Here is a 14530-nt window from a genome sequence, read left to right as displayed (position 1 = left end):
CCTTGTGTGTTTTATGGGGACTTTAGTATTAATTTGCAGAGAACTATTATATACAATGGAGGTCACATCCCATACACACTGTAAAACACCTTGTGCGCCTTAACAGTGCAACCTACTCTCCTCTTTAGGGACTTGACTCAGCAAAGGAGATGTATGCATCTATGTGTAGAGGGGTGGAAAATATTTGGAGAAGCACTATACCAAAATTGGGAAAGCCATGTCAAAGTCCAACCTTCTACTCCTTTAATACTGCGCTTTTCAATCAAATAAACATTTAATTTATATCCAAATATACTAATTTGTTGCTTATACTAATCACAAATTGTGGAGACTGTATCACAGTTGGTAATTCTGTCCGTATGATGTACATTATGGAGATACAAAACAGGTCATGGAAAATTTGGTAGCACTAATACAGCTCTTGCTTTTTGAATCAGCCTCTTGTTTGCAAATTAGACTTTGAGCCACTAAAATTCTTAGAATTGCAAACATATCAATTTTTTTGTTCATTATCTAGTCCAATACTGCAGCCTCTTAACTTTGCAGCAAAGCAGTGGTGTTATTCAAATACAAGGAAAATATGTAAGTGTGCAATTTCCATTATGTTTTCCTTCTGTGTGACAAATGTCTCTTCTTCCAGGATCACTGATGTTTCTACTGAGTTGTGGAGTACAAAAATGGCTTTAACTGCAATTCAGTATGGAATGAGTGATATTCATAATAATGACTTAATACAGTACAATGGTGGGCAACAGGTGGCCCGATGAGCCTTCACCTGTAGCCCCCAACTGACTGATCCTGATCTTATATTTTTTCTTTATAATGCACAATACAGGGAGGTCACCCAGCTTAACTAATCAAAGAAATAAAAGGAAAGAGTGCAATGTATTCTGTACATTCCCCTTTCTCTATTGGCTTCAGCTATCAAAGTATGTATTTTTGGAATGTCAGTGATGGGGTATATGGGGAGTACTGGGGTATACGGGAGTACCAGTGATTGGGGAGCTTATGGGTAGTGCACTGATTTTTTGGCATGTGGAGGATGTCAGTGAGTGGAAGGCATGTGTTTTGAGAACTGATCTATGGGCATGTGAAGATGCCAGTGAATAGGAGGCAAATGGGTAATACCAGTTAGTAGGGGGACATGTGTGTAGTGCACTGATTTATGGGCATGTGGATGGTGCTGGTCACCAGCAGGGGTGGGGGCATCAGATGAGTGCAAATGAGTGTGGTGACACTTTGAAATGTCTGCAAGTGTGGAAGTGTGAGTGGCGTATGGAGGCATGTAAGGAGGTCTAAATGGCATATTTGAGATGTGCTTAAGTCCGAGTGACAAGTGGCATCCAAGGGTAGGCAATAGCATGGCCAATTTCGTTCCAGAGGTGTGATACACAAAATGGGCAGGTGACAAAAGGGTCAGAAAGTAGCATTCTCAATTTTTATACTAAGGTTTGGTACACAGGATATAAAGTCAGTAAATGGGAACAGCCATAAGATTAATCAGGAATCACAACCATATGTGTACAAAGTAAGTCTTTCTAAACCGTGGTGGTTAGAAGCAAGTCAGAATACACTTTAAGCAATCACATAGCACTGCATGCTAGGCCTGACCATGCTCTATATTACAAGGGGATGGCTTGCATATTCAAGTGCAGATTGATTCAAACAATGCAGGGGATTCGTGCTGGTAAGTTGATTTCTCGTCCTGTGAGCAATTTTATTAAAACTGTATTGCTTAGAAAGCTTGGTGATTTTAAATGTTCTGCACCGGGTCAGTTTTACTAGAAATAGCAGTTATTTTTTTCCTTCCCTCAATCATATTTTACAATGTTTCTTCAGGACCAGTTGCAGCTCCAGAGGTGGGGCTGGGCCACTCCAACTGCCTTTCAAAACACTGCCAAACATCCAGCTAGGACTCAGTGGCAGTTGGTGTGGCTCCCCTATTTGAATTTTAGAGTGCGCTGCAGCCTCACCTCTGGAGCGTCCACTGTTAAGGACATATTTAGCTTTCATTTGTAAACATAGTTGGGTAAATATCTTTTTAATATGGACTTTATTTTGGAAAAAAACGAGAAAAAAAATCAGTCCTCCATGTTTCTTTTATTTTGCAAATTTATAAACTCAATTAAAACAGTATTAGAGAGCATGTTTGCTGGTACAATGCAGGAAAAAAGTGATATTCCCTCCAGCACACTGCAGCAATATTAGCAAAGATACTTGAATCCTACATGATAATAGAAATTCAGAGGTATTAGTTGCATACATTTGCAAATATATGATTAAGCGCCAGGCCAGCATCAAGGCTCCTCTATACTGGTGTCCCTAACATTAAGGGGTTCACGTCCGAGGTGCAGGACACCCCAAAAGGACCTGGCCAAGGACCCTCCCCAGGGCATCACACGAAAAAGGGAAGAAAGGTGATAGTGAAGTGTGCCCTGTGCCTCGGACATGAACCCCTTAATGTTAGGGACATTGGTATAGAGGAGCCTTGACACTGGCCCAGCGCTTAATCATATATTTGCAAATCTATGCAACTAATACCTCTGAATAGGATTCAAGTATTTTTGCTAATATTGCTGCAGTGTGCTGGAGGGAATATTCCTTTTTTCTGTGGTTCAGTGTAAACCCCGCCCTTTACAAGCACCTTAAGCTGATATGAGCGACCACCATACTTTCTCATGGTACAATGCAGGCACTGACCAAGTAATGACTAACAACTGCCTGTTGTAAAGCCTATTTATCTGCATGAGCACAAACATCTTGAGTGCAGAGCTGAGTCCCTATATTATTAACAAACAGAAGGCAAAACATAATTTGCATACTAAATGCTGTCAATCACTCCCAGATGAACTTGGATAGATCTAATTAAATGACCTCAAGTATGTCGGATACCATTATGTTCATCACAAAAATATATAATAGAGAAAAACCTACCTTGTGTCATAAATTGCATAGAGTCTTTTGTTTTCTTCAACTGCTTTCCTGCAAGAAAAGTAACAAATTCAATGGGTTTGACATTGACTTCACATATATTGCATATTGAAGATTATTCTAGATGTATTTTTTACTATACTGCACCATTACACTGTACTTGTCTTAACACAGACTTTACAGGGCCATTGCTTGTCAGCATAGAACACTTGATTGAGGAATTGAGGACCTGATTCATTACGGATCGCTATTGCGATTACACACGCAGACAGCTGATTGTTGCATACTGCGCATGCATCGCAGTGCGCATGCGCAAAAGCACCACTGCGAACGCACTGCTATCACAGAGGATATGCAAACTCATCGCAGAGTGATTGACAGGAAATGAGCATTTGGGGGTGTTGATGGGGGGGTGGTCGGCAAAATGCAGGCATGCCAGTGTGTTTGAACGGCACACTGCTGCGATCACAATAGCGATCAGTAATGAATAGGGCTCTGAGTACTCCAAACAAGCAAACTGTTTTAGGTAAATAACTTGGACTCTCAACTGGAGATGATTAAAAAGTGTCACACAAATGTAAAATTCTGGAAATACAATACAATCATTTTGCAGAATTTCAGTCTTTGATTAGTGCTGGGACGCACTAATTCACCCTACTACGAGGGGTATTCAATATGAAACGTAAACTTCGCTGTCGAAGTTTACGTTTCATATCGGAGTTTTTACCTGCGTTAAAGTATCGGGCGCGCGCCTGCTTATCCCCGTATTCAATATGAAATTAACGAAAATGGGAGACTCCGAAGTTGGATTTGCGTAAAAATTACGAATTTTTCCTTAAAAAATTGTAGGACCCAACTAAAGTGGTAAAAACATGGGGGATCACTATGGGTACCCCCGTTTTAGCCTTTAAATGAAAGTCGGGGATTTAAATAGCCGCAGCAGGTGTTTTTTTCCGACATTGAAGAAGTGATGCAGAAGAGCACTTAGGTTATTTTTTTTTCGTTTTTTTAAGTGGTCCCATCAAATTTGGGGTACATGAAAATGGGTACTAGCATATTTTTATGTCCCTAAAGTAAGTTTTTAAAAATTCTGCAATTGTGCACCTGCCGCTATAAATCTATTCTACAAAACACCTGCCACATACTTGCAGAATAGCCCTGAACCTATTTCCCTATTTTTAAAATATTTTTTCCCATTTTTTTTTTTTCACCCAAATTTTTAAATTAATTTTTTGGGGTGTCCCTATTTTTTTTAAAAACTTTTTTTGACACAGTTCTTTTTTAAATGTCATTCCCAGGGGTGCAGGCTATTTTTTTTAAGCCTGCACCCCTAAACCCCAATTCTGCACTTTTTTTCGACACCTATTCAATGGTGAAAAGTTATCCCCGTTTTTTATCAAAGACTTTTCGAACCTGCGATAAGTCTTTGAAATTGAATACGGTGTAAAAGTCAAACCTGCGATAATGACGTCAAAAGTGTTATATTAACGCAAAAACAATGTTTTCGCTCCCATATTGAATACCCCTGTACGTGTTGTAGTTGAGGTGAAATCCCTTAGGAGTACATTTACTAAAGATCCATTTTTCAAAGCTGATGAATCTCAGCAGCGTTTAGAGATGGATTATAAAGGGCATTAATAATAGAAGCAAATTCAGAATTGTATTGCATGTATTACTATTGCTTTCTTAACTTCGGCCATCAAAGCCATCGAGAATTGGCGGTTTTGAAAAGAACAATCTTTATTAAATATTCTCCCTAAGATCAAAGGGCCTGATTAAGCAGTGCACGGGAATCTGCACAGACGTCTGACCCATTCTGCGCATGTGGAAAACGGGTCTGCAATCCCGCACGCAGACTGGCAGCAGACTGACATTGATTGACACTCTGCTGCCGTTTGTGGCTGGGGAGAGGTGGGTGACCGCCTCCGTTTTCCAGCCGATGTTCCCGCAGATTATCTGATGCTGCGTTGTACAAAGCAGCTCAGATAAGTAATGCATGCAGGAGGCATGATGCTTCCTGCTGCATTACCATAATTGCAAGGACGGAATTGCAAAGTTGCTTGCGTGCAGTTTTGCAACTCCGTCCTAGGCCCGTATTCAATTTGAGATGAAAATTCCAGACTTTTCGCCTCCTACACCTGTTTTTCAGGTGGAAAAGTATCGCGCGCCTGCCCGCTATTGCCCGTATTCAATTCCAAAGTAGGCGAAATCGGGAACCGGCGAAACTTTGATCTGCAAAAAAATATGGGAATTTTCAGGAACTAATTGTAGGAACCCCTAAAGATGTCCAGACCTGGGGGATCAGTATGGGTACCCCCATTTTTACCTGTAGAAGAAAGTCGGGTTTTTAAATATCCACAGCAGGTGTTTTTTTCCCGACATTGAAGAAGTGATGCAGAAGAGCACTTTTTTTTTCATTTTTAAAAGTGGTCCCATCAAATTTTGGGTGCATGAAAATGGGTACTAGCATATTTTTAAGTCCCTAAACTATTTTTTTTTAAAAGCACCTGCCGCTAATAGCCTATTCTAGAAAACACCTGCTGCATACTTACAGAATACCCCTGAACCTATTTCGCTATTTTAATACACTGTTCCCTTTTATTTTTCTCCCCAAAACTTTAAATAATTTTTTGGGGGTGTCCCGATTTTTTTTTTTTACTTTTTTTTGCACATTTCGTTTTAACGGGGCACTCCCAAGGGTGCAGGCTATTTTTTTTAAAGCCTGCACCCCTAAACCCCAATTCTGCATTTTTTTTTGCCTGCTAAAGGCAGGCGAAAACTTATCCCTTTTTTTTTACATTGACTTTTCGGACCGGCGACAAGTCAATGTAATTGAATAGGGGATTTTTCAAATAGGCGAAAATGACATCATCGGTTGCGACATTTCTCTTCAAATTGAATACGGGCACTAAGCTGAATCAGGCCCCAAGTAGGCTGGTGAAACATATAAAATTTTGAGGATAAATGTAGAATTAGGCAAAATTTTTGCAGAAGATTTTTTAAAATGTCATTCATCTTTAGTCTCAGCTATGCTATGAATTCCTATAATTGTGAAATCCAATATTTGCTCCATGATGGGAAAGAAACAAAAAAACATTGCAGCAGTTTGCAGTATTCATGAAAAACGATATTGTACACAAAAATATTACTTAATACGAATCAAATTATTTATAAGTAGAAGTAAATGCAAAACTGATTAGCATATATGCACAAGACTGTGAAATGGCTTGAAATCAATAAGAAAACTGGGAACATTTTTTTTTTTTTGTAAGGGAAAGATGATAAAGGGAGGGTGAACTGAGATAGAGGATAATAGAGGCCAGTGATCAATGCTATTTGAAAAAAAAAAAATTGGCCATCCATAGAGCAATTATCATTATTGATTACAGTTGTACCATTTTATGCAGTGCTGTACAAAAAATATTTAATGATTAAATTATTTGATTAACAAATATTCAGCACACCACATGGATGTGTAAAGTAGAAATAAAAAGTAATACCTAATGTTCTGGGACACCCCAAACAGTCCGGTTTGGGTGGACCATAGGCTGCTCATGTGATAGGGATTCTAGCGGGGTCAAGTATATGACACCTCTAGCTGGAGACCCAATCTGTTTAATTAGACATCACTATTAGCAGCATGGCTAAGTAAAGCATCATTTATTTTAAAATAGTGGTTTTCAACTCCAGTTCTCAAGGGCCCCCTCATCTGTGTATAATTAAAGAAATCTAGAAAACATGCCCTGTTCGGGGGGACTTGAGGTCTACAGTTGGGAACCACTGGTTTATAGGGTTTGGTCTATTGCAAAATAACAAAAATAAAATCCATGATAACAGCTCTGACCAGTGTATAGTCTGCTTAATTTGATGAGTGTCCAGAGCACTTGGTGACCAGTATAGCTCATTTGTGGCTTTCACATAGTTATGAAAACTCTTTATGTGTTTCTCGGTACTGGAGCCTTTTGTGTTTTAAAAAGGCGTGGGAATTATTGATATGTTCCCCCTGTTAAAAGCATCCATCACCACACAGTATAGCACTGGGTTTGGCTATCATTAAGAGTAGACCATTATTACACATGTGGCACTTGCAAGTTGTGTAATTGACACCTCTTGGGGGCTCAAATACCCAATAACCGTAGGCATCATTATCCCTAGAACGATTGGTGCTCTGTTTGCTTTGTCCATAGTAGTCCTGTACACCACTGACAAAAAGCATCCTCTAAAAAGTAACCTAAATTTGTTTGGCACAATTAATGCTGATTCTGTGCATCAGGTCTATGTAAGAGGAAGCTTGAAAGATGCACTGAACTGTGTGCATAACGGATGCTGGAAGTGCTAGAGGGTCTCACGTACCAAACAAAGTTTGTGTTCAATTGTATTATATGCAACAAAATTACATTTAATTGGTGATAATCCAACAATAGTGTGAGTAGATAAAGACAGGAGAGGATGGAAGTGCCTGAGAGTTTCTCATGTTGGATAGAAAATGCACATGGCCTGATATCATATAGGATGTTTTCTTGGGAGTCAAATTACATACTGTGGGGGGCTTCCCTGAATATAGTAATAGTAGCTGGGTCTACACTTTGCTTTTTTTATAAGATCATCATAATTCAAGCTAAGTTATCTAACATTTTTACTCCATGAACTGCTTACACTCTCTTTGTCTCCGAATAGTGATATTCTCTGTAGGGGTGAGCATGTCTTTTTCTGGTTGCCAGTTTAAATTGCACAATTGACTTTCTCTGCATAAGAGAGTGAGTAATAGGTTACAGAAGTCTACTAAGCCCTAATGGGACATGGAAAATGGGTAAAGCTCTGGACTCTGGTCTATAGTTCTATTCCACAACCTCAGCACTATTCTTGGCACTCTGACCCACTCCTACTCAGCTCCAGAGTAGGCAGGCAGGTTCCCCAGTGTTAGCCGGATGTCTATGTGCTTTATCCATTCCCTATAGCCTCAAGACCTCTTTTGGGTATGGATGTGTAACTATGTAGATTCCCTGATCCCTTCTACATAGGGCGCTGGGTAGGAGCTCTCTTGGGAGGCCTTTCTACTAAAGCTATTATTTGTAATACACAAAATAGTAAAAGTCAAAAGAGTCCATGGCCACTAACTAGCTGAGTTCTAGTATTATCAGTATCCCAGATCTCCTGTGTGGTGGGAGCTGGGATACTGATAATACTAGCTCTCAGACTTTAGCTGTGACATGAGTGCTGGAATGCTTCTACCCACCAATGGAGCTGTGAACACCCCTCAGTCAGCTAGCAACCAAATACTAATTGTAATCCATTGCTCACTAGATAGGACAGTTGTAGAAGAACCCAGGATAATTACTGTAATTCAGCCTCTGATAAAATAGTTCCTTTAGCCAAGCCTCCGATAATCCATTTAGGTTTGGCTGGGGAAAACCCTATTAGACTACCTAAACATTAGTGCCGTGAATTACTCTCTCCCCACCATTTTCCCAGTAAATGGACACCTTATGTACCCAAAGTTACAATAATCTTAAGTATTTTTCAAATGAAAGGTCAATCAGTAACAATACTTAAAGCAGTGGTTCCCAAACGCAGTCCTCAATGCTCCCCAACAGTTTAGGTTTTAGAGATATCCATGGTTGAGCACAGGTGACTTAATTAGTACCAAAGTCAATTTGATTTAACCACCTGTGCTCAACCTTGAATATCCCTAAAACCTGAACTGTTGGGGAGCCTCGAGGACCACGTTTTGGAACTTTTGACTTAGTTTATTTAACATGCAGAGTTAATACTCTTAGAATACAGTATAGTAAATGTTATATACCAATTTAAAACCATATAAAATGTTAACCTTAATAAGAGGATGTTATTTTATTGCCCAAGATGAAGTGTACTTGGCATACACACTATATTAAAAGTTAGCTTTTTGTTTTAAGATTAATAACACTCTCTTTGCTCCTCATATACATAGTATAACAATAGTAAGCTAATTAAGGGAGTTGTTATTTTCTGTCTCTTATCTCTAATGGTCTCTCATTACCTGCTGTGGTGAATTAGCTCATCACCCACTATTCACTGTCTTGCAATCCATTATATGATATGTCCATTGTCAATTACTCTGTAGTGTCAGAAACTAGATTCTCCTGTTTGTAATTCTATAAACTTTTTTGCACATTTTTGCTGCTGCATACCACATCATAAAGGCATAAATAACATATGAAAAACAGTATCTTTAGCTACAAATGGGCTGACAATAACGTTATTGTCATATGAATACAGCTGTTTTTTTGGTTGTGTGCTGATACATAAACAATTCCTGGATGATACAAACAAGTTAATGTTTTACTTGTCTTATATTTGAAACTTGTCTAATAAATTACTGAAGAATTTTGTATACAGCCAAATTCAAACGTCAATACTTTAGATAGAAGACAATAGCAGCAAAGGGGGCCACAAAATTTGAAAGAGGGAAACCCACATTTACAGGTATAATAATGGGCATGATAGGATATGTAGTGCCTTCCCACCAATACACGGAAAACCTCTATTTTCCATAGTGCGGGGTAATAGTGTTTGGTGATGATCACTGGTCTAGACAATAGCTACTAGTGGGCTACATAATTTGAAAGTGGAGACTCCCCGCTTTCAAATATGGATGCCCACTTGGTTTGTCGAAGCAGGATGATTGGCTGAGACCAAATCTTAAATTAATATCTGGCTATGCCATTTTGTGTCGCCCCTGATGACGCCATCTTGCGTCGTCAGCATGAAACCATTGTGTGCGATGCTATATGCGATTATTAGCATTGTGCTTCTGCGTTGCTACCGCATATTGTTGAAAGTCCTACCATAGCCCATATGCACATTAAATAAAACATCTAAAATATATAAGACGCACAGCGCACAGTTGCGCTGTTTATCAAAGCACAAAACACACAAACGCACCACGCATATGTAATATCCCACTATGTGAGTTATTACGTCCGACTTGGATTTATATAGGCAGACAATTCCCAGTACTCTCTACAGCTGCTGAAGAGGTAAGGAGCAGCAGGTCACATGACCAGTGCCAGACAGGTGTCAGTTGGCAGGGAGCAGCAGTTGGCAGTTGCAGTCCTGAGGTAACAAAGAGGACCAGAGCTGCGCACCTACCTGGCAGCAGTCGGCAGCCAGAGATGCGATAATCTTCAGATGGAGACACCGGACCCATTGTGAAAGCTTCAGACAATCAGTCAGCAGAATGTGAGCCTCAAGTCCGTAAGACTGCAGCTAACTACCATCCACCCTTATAGTACCAGAGCCACTCCCCTCAGTACTGACTAGTAACACTGGAAGGCACCCTATTAAGAAATACTGCCAGCCAAATTGCTACAACAGTGGAGATAGAGAGAGAAATAGCACAATGGAGACTTAAATTGAGATTGGATAAGTTGCAACTCCAAACCAGGAACATGGTCTTATCTAGTATATAAAATAGCCTCCGTCAGAGTCATCAACCCGGGCAACGTTGCATGCATAAAAGTGAGAATAGCGCTGGACTGTTACTCTAGTAGTGAGCTCATATACCAGTTTAGATATATTTATAAGGTTAGTTAGACTAATAGATAAATGACTGTAGCTCAAGATAAGTTCAGTAAATGGCCATATATAGAGTTGATATTTATTGAGTGTCCAATGTTATGTGATTTCATATGGAGTTCAATTGTACTAACCATTGCAGCTTACCGGGTTCCGGAGGACAACCGCCCAAGCGGCTTCCGGTTCAGTTCCTGTCAAATAAAATATACTAAGGTGTTTGCGCTTATTTATGTGAACTAATGTCAACTGAAAGTAATTTCTGAATTATTCTGTTCTTGTTGGTTGAAGTCACATACCAATTGTATTGTAACCGTGTAACAGTTTGTTGGAATAAAAGCAAAATTGTTAATCTACAGAAGTCGGATTTATCAAATGAACTCGCTTTTCATACGTTTACTGAAACAATCTTCACATCTGTAAGTAATAGTAGTTTATCACAATTTGGCGTCCGCGAACAGGATACGACAGGAAAGTGTTTGCACCAAAAACCCCTGCATCAACCTCGGGTCGGAGACGACTACCCGCTTCACCATCAGTAAATGTCTCACCCAGCAGCGGTGTGGCACATATGACACAGGCATCACCCATCATGATGCCGTACTATTTTGGGGCCCCATGGTTGCCAACATACTCCGGGAATACACGTACACTGGGTACGAGCACCTTCAAAGAATTCAAGGACAAAATGCAGTCCATGTTCCGGCTATACCCGCTGAGTGAAATGCAGAAAGTCGAGATATTAATGGGGCAATTGAAAGGTCCTGCACTACGTGAAGTCAAAGCATTGTCTGACGGAGAGCGGAAAACGGTTGAGGAAATCTTCAAAAAATTAATGGGCATCTTCAATTCACGAACCATCTCCGAACTTAAGGGTCATCCCTATGTTAGGAAACAAAAACCCCAAGAGTCCCTGAGGGAGTTTGCTCTGGGTCTACAGGAGGCCATGCAGGCAGTCCAAGCTCTAGACTCGCAAGAGGTTCAACAAGAAGATGAGACATTAATTAGTCTATTCATTGAAGGGGTACGAGGAGAAGCACTATGAGCACAACTGAGAATGTGGAAACAACCATCCGGGATGTTCATTTTCAGAGTTCAAGGAGACGATGATGCAAATTCTTGGACTCAATCAGAGGGATGACAATGAATTGTCGGAACAGATGAAAGATGGAGATGTTGAAGAGTGCAGTCAATACATTGGGCCTGACCCCCTGACACCAAAGGGAGCAATTACTCAGCAGACGCAGGTACAGTCTGCTCATGATCCGATCAGGGTCCTTGATAACAAAATCACCGAATTGGCACAATGGGCCTGATTCAGACCCACTCGCGAGCGGCTGTCCACTCGCAAGAGGGTCGATATTCTGGACTGAGCATGCGCACGACGGAGGGAGCTCCGTCGTGCGCATGCGCCAGACGCGACGAGCGAAGGAAAGTCCTTCGCTCGTTGTGTCCGATCAAAGGGGGCGTGCTGTCAATGTTGATTGACAGCACACCCCCTTTGGTAGGCGTGCCGGGGGCGTGTCTCCCTGATGGGGCGTTCCCACGGGAACGCCTCCCATCCAAAGCCGGCCCACTGACATCACTAGTGATGTCAGTGGGAGTGATTTTGGCTCTGATAGAGCCAAAATCACTCCGGAGCTTGCGGTTGAAAACCTCAACCGCAGGCTCTGGCTCGCAATTTCGATGGTCGCGATGGTCTCGACCATCGCGGCCATCAAAATGCACGCTCGTATAGCCTGTGGGTGGTGACCCACAGCTATACGAGCGTCCAGAAGGACGCTCCATTTTCATGGAGGCTGGCCCTCATTCAGAGCGTGCGCTCTGCTCAGAGCGTACGGCTCTGAATGAGGGCCAAAGTCTTTCAGAGATGGGAAGAGAGTTGAGAGAACTCCGACAAAAACAGGCTGAAGCAAAACACAGAGACTGGCACCAGGAACGAGGTGGGAGAAACAAGTCACGATGGAACATTCCACGTGCATCAGGCCGACGCCCAACGGACGAATTAGATTCACAAGGGAGGCCCATCTGCAGAGGTTGTCGGCAAAAGCAGCCACATTGAACGCTATTGCATCCATAGAGAGCCCAAGGACCAGCCCTCAGAAGAGACAGAAAGAAAATATCCACAAATGGTAGAAGGGCAACCCAGAGTTGCGAGTATTAGCCCAATATTACAGAACCAAATAAAAACTGCAAGCACGCCATCAGCAGGTGATGTTACATCAGCCATTGCAAGAAGAATTTGGGGCAAAGTCATATGGTTCCATGTGCAACGCGGCTATGGATTTGTGCGTCGGAAGGACACCAAGGAGGATGTGTTCGTACATTATACCGCCATCAAGAAAAACAACCCCAGGAAGTACCTCCGCAGTTTAGGAGATGGAGAAACTGTATAGTTTGATGTCGTTGTTGGGGAAAAAGGTCTGCAGGCAGCAAATGTCACTGGTCCTGGTGGTGTTCCAGTTCAAGGGAGTAGATATGCAGCAGATCCTCAGCATTATTGGTGTTATTCACATCGCAGAGGTTCTCCACATAATTACCAACAAAACTATCGATACCACGAATATGGAAAGGAGACCAAAGAAATGGGAAGTGTGGCAGAAAGAATAAATAAACAACAGCCTTGTCCGGCACATCAATACACACCATATTATCTACCAAAACACTATGAATACAACCAACAAAACTTTGATGATCACGAGAAGAGTGAACCATCAGAAGGAACGAACAAACCAGTTGTGGACGAACAGAGAGAGGCAGTGCTGCAGAGTCGGCAGAACATAGTCAGGCAACAAATTTCTCCACAGCCAGTACCTAAGAGTAAATCTAGAGTGGAGAATATCGATTCTAGAACATATTACCTTAATCAGGCAAATTCTAGTGCCACTAACCAGGAAAGAAACACTGAAATGGTGATTCACATGGCCACAGCAGAGGGATCGAGGCCCCTTAAACACAATAGCCCAAATTTGCTTATGTCACAGTCTGAATCTAATGTTCCTGTAGAAACACCTAGTGAAGCTGAAGAAATCGTGGCATATCTTTCTCCAGAGAGATATGGCCTAGATAGTAAGTACACCGCTATAAGTGGTGAGGAGTTCATTGTCAGGTTGCAGCAGGCTATATGCAGGTCTAGAAAGTGCAACAAAGGTGTATTGCCAATACAATGTTAAGTTACTGGATGGTTGTCATATACTGTATTTGCCTTTTTATAATAACATTACATTTTATGTTGTTGATGATGCCATAATGTACAAGAGACTGTTCTACAGTGGGTTTTGAGTGTTGCCCGTTGCGTGAGGACACGCATAATTCAAGTGGGGAAATATGTAATATCCCACTATGTGAGTTATTACGTCCGACTTGGCATTATATAGGCAGACAATTCCCAGTAGTCTCTACAGCAGCTGAAGAGGTCAGGAGCAGCAGGTCACATGACCAGTGTCAGGCAGGTGTCAGTTGGCAGGGAGCAGCAGTTGGCAGTTGCAGTCCTGAGGTAACAAAGAGGACCAGAGCTGCGCACCTACCTGGCAGCAGTCGGCAGCCAGAGACACCATAATCTTCAGATGGAGACACCGGACCCATTGTGAAAGCTTCGGACAATCAGTCAGCAGGTAGACTGTGAGCCTCAAGTCCGTAAGACTGCAGCTAACTACCATCCACCCTTATAGTACCAGAGCCATTCCCCTCGGTACTGACTAGTAACACTGGAAGGCACCCTATTAAGAAATACTGCCAGACAAATTGCTACAACAGTGGAGATAGAGAAATAGCACAAAGGAGACTTAAATTGAGATTGGATAAGTTGCAACTCCTAACCAGGAACATGGTCTTATCTAGTATATAAAATAGCCTCCGTCAGAGTCATCAACCCGGGCAACGTTGCATGCATAAAAGTGAGAATAGCGCTGGACTGTTACTAAAGTAGTGAGCTCATATACCAGTTTAGATATATTTATATGGTTAGTTAGACTAATAGATAAATGACTGTAGCTCAAGATAAGTTCAGTAAATGGCCATATATAGAGTTGATATTTATTGAGTG

General features: G+C 41.4%; 1 pseudogene; it reads left to right on the top strand.

Moving 5' to 3' along the window:
- The first annotated feature begins 11056 nt into the window (after nt 1–11056).
- LOC148480575 (uncharacterized) lies at nt 11057–13658 on the top strand (annotated as a pseudogene).
- Nucleotides 13659–14530: the final 872 nt, after the last annotated feature.

The sequence above is a fragment of the Taudactylus pleione genome, unplaced genomic scaffold (genome assembly GCF_031769625.1).
Source record: "Taudactylus pleione unplaced genomic scaffold, aTauple2 ptg000609l, whole genome shotgun sequence".
Lineage (NCBI taxonomy): Eukaryota > Metazoa > Chordata > Amphibia > Anura > Myobatrachidae > Taudactylus > Taudactylus pleione.
The sequence above is the reverse complement of the archived record's forward strand: the minus strand, read 5'-3'. Positions and strand labels throughout refer to the sequence as shown.